The sequence below is a fragment of the Rattus norvegicus genome, chromosome 13 (assembly GCF_021556685.1).
Source record: "Rattus norvegicus strain SHRSP/BbbUtx chromosome 13, alternate assembly SHRSP_T2T, whole genome shotgun sequence".
In the NCBI taxonomy this organism is placed as follows: Eukaryota; Metazoa; Chordata; class Mammalia; order Rodentia; family Muridae; genus Rattus; species Rattus norvegicus.
The window spans coordinates 66,814,765-66,818,078 of NC_141546.1; the positions used below are offsets into that span (position 1 = coordinate 66,814,765).

Here is a 3,314-nt window from a genome sequence, read left to right on the forward strand (position 1 = left end):
ATTCATGAGTTTCATTAGTTCAAGCCTGTTCCCCTAAAGCATGAATATTCCTATGCAAAGTTAAAAAAATACAATCTAAATTTTCATATAGAAACGGGACCTTTTTCTTAAATCTCGTGAGCACTGGGTCTTGACTGAGTAAAGCAACCTTTCAGGAAGCTGGTCACTAAGTGTCATTCCACTCTTCAAGATAGGAAATATATGATTACAGATTAATTCCTCTAGATGCCCAAAACCCCATTCTTTATGAATTCTTTAGTAAAATAAAAACAGTCCTGCGAAGAGTTAATACTAGTTATATAATATTAAGATACAAGATCGATATAAGATATAAGAAGATACACAATATAAAAGATATAAGATAAGATATATAAGATGTAAGATATATGACACCTGACACATGATATATTATAGTTCTTACCAACTAATGAATAGGGTATTAGTTGAGAGAGGTTGGAGAAGGAGGCTGGAAGGACGGGTAAGCTGTGAACAAGCCTAAGAAGGAAGGATGGGAGGAGAGATAAAATTGCTTATTTCACAGACTGCTCTGGGTCAGTCCCACACGTCCCTTGAGATAAGCAGGGAACGGCTCACAAAAGCATCACTGTGGGCAATGAGTAATGGATGTGCAGCATTTCTCTAATTTAAAGGACCATGTAGGAAATCACTAATGACAAGCAAAGCACACCGTGACGAGCAGATGGTAACCCTCACGCCCTTGTACATAATTCAGTGATAGGCCTTCGAGAGGGAGGAACTTGTATCTTTAAATTGGCAGGCCAGGAGAAACACGCACCATTCATTCCCTATGGTCTACAACCGACCAACCAAATGTCTCTCCTACGCTTGCAGGATCTAGCTTGGTGCAGTGATCCCTAGCCTGCCAGACTAACAGAAGACAAGTTCCTACCTGTGAGGAGGTCATATCAGGATGGCTGAGAGATGAGTGCCAAGTCTCGAAACAACTAGTGAATAATGCCAGCACGGTTAGATCAAGCATGAGGGGGTTCAGTTCAGACTACAAGCGGTTAGGAAACTAAGACACCAGGAAGCACGCATGAGGGCAGACTGCAGAAAGCCACTCTCCTTGTGGCCTCAGACGTGAGCCTCAGACTGAGTCAAACTGGAAAGAAGACTGTGTGATAGGCCACACCTGCCCTGTACCCCTCAGCAACCCAGTCCGAGAACTTCCAGCCAACCATGTAGAGATGAGAACCTATCACAGGCTCTTAAAACTTCTATAATATCTGGCCTCACATCTTTATCCCAGTGAGAGACAGGGAGCTCTCTGTGAGTTTAAGGCCAGCCTTGTCTACATAGTGAGTTCCAGGCAAGCCAGGACTGTATAGTGAGGCGCTGTCTGGCCCTGCACCTCCAAAAGTTCTGAAATGGCTCAATTTGAAAAAGCCAACAATTCCTATTCTTTTTGGTATGGAAATTCTTCGTGTGGACTTGAGATTTAACATCTGGTCATCTCTATTCTGGAGAACACAGTCTGAATAAGGTTGTGCACACAGCAAATACCAATCCGGATTCTTGAAATGAGGGCCATATTTGCCCAAATTTTGGAAACCATTGATTCAATTCCATAACCTACTACACCACACCGTGTCTTCTTGAATGTTCAGGTCAGACATTCTTAATAATGTCATTCTGAGTTTCACTAGTTGTGAAATAGTCACTGTTGATTCCTGTGTTTTAGCACTTCATCGCCAGCTGAAGGCGCTGTTCTGGAAGGGCGGGGCCCTTTGAAGGTGGAGTCTTGCTGGAGGAAGTGCGTCATGAGGGGTAAGACTTGAGGCTTTAGAGCCCAGCTCACTTCCTGTCTGTTCTCTGCTTCCTGACTGAAGAGACAATGTGAGCAGCTGCCTCACAGTCCTGCAAAGTTTTTTTGGGCACGATGCGCTGTATCCCTTCATAAACCCTGAGCAAACGTAAACCCTTCCTTTCCTTCTTGCCAGCTATTTGGTCACAGCAATAATAAAAGTAACTAATGTGTAGGGAGAGAATTCATAAGTCCTTAAAGGCAGCAATATCCTCAGACTCACGGGGAATAAAATGCCACTTCCTATTCCCGCTTAGATATGTTTAAATTCATTATGTTTACCTGCATCAGCAACGGGGTTCTCAATGGCATTAATCTCCTTTATTTTTTGTAGTTTATATGCCTTTTTGAAGAGACAAAACAAAACAAAACAAAATCCCCCACCCTTAATTACCATAGAACAATTACTTTAAGTCTGTGATGTCTAGCTATGCTCTCAGCCAGGTAAGGGACAATGGTTTAGCTCTTTTTTAACCACGAAAGAAAGTTTGTTTGCACGTACGTGCGTGCGTGCGTGTGTGTATTTTCACGTTTGTGAGTGCAGGTATACATGTGTCACCATATATGAGTAGAGGTCGGAGGAAAACCTTAAATGTTGGTTATTGTCTATCATCTTGTTTGAGAGAGGTTTTCATCATATGTGTACCAGTTTAGCTGGGCCACAAGTTTCCAGGGATTCTCCCATCTCCACTTCTGTCTTCACTGGAACACTGGAATTATGGACATGGGCTACTGAGCTTGGCTTGAATGTAGATTTGTAGGGATTTGAAGGTCCTCAAGCTTGCTAATCTTCTCTGTATCGTTCCAATTTTAGTATATGTGCTGCCGAAGCGAGCACGGTCCTCAAGCTTGCATGGCAAGTGCTTTTACCCCCCAGAGCCTTCTCACTAACCTGTGTTTGTTAGTTTGTTTTCCTTTTAAACAAAATTCTATGTTGATATATGAACCAGATGGCCCTGGAAAGAAGAATCTACTGCAGAACATGCTGGTTGTTAGTTACCAGAATTATTAAGCTTCTTCAGCACCATTTATTAATGTTTCTAAGCCTGTTTATGACTATGGCAGCTGTGAGGGTTCCCAGAACATAGACAGGATCATTTCACATAAGACATAGCTGTGAAGATTTGAACAGTCTGTGAGACTGAACAGCTTTTGTCATTTTGGTGACTAGTGGATATTTCCTTTTCTATTCTTATGTCTTAAGAGAAGGGTATTAACTTTTGTTGTTTAATTTTTCTAATGAGATTTAAGTAAACATCACTTCAACTAAGATAGGGCATCTATGTCAGACTGCAGAGTGATTTTATTCAAATCTAGCTAGTTTATTGGGGTCACTTACAGAAATATGGAAGACCAAAAGTAGTAACCAACTTGCCAAAAGTTCTACACCAACATGGGTGACAACTCACAAGAGCTGTACTTCTGAAGATTCACATATAACTGGATGCAGCTAGGCTGGCCAGAGAGCAGAGAACAGGTAATTCTTACT

General features: G+C 41.8%; 1 pseudogene; it reads right to left on the reverse strand.

Moving 5' to 3' along the window:
* Positions 1 to 2,605: 2,605 nt before the first annotated feature.
* Positions 2,606 to 2,663, reverse strand: LOC120096366 (U6 spliceosomal RNA; annotated as a pseudogene).
* Between the last annotated feature and the right edge of the window lie 651 nt (positions 2,664 to 3,314).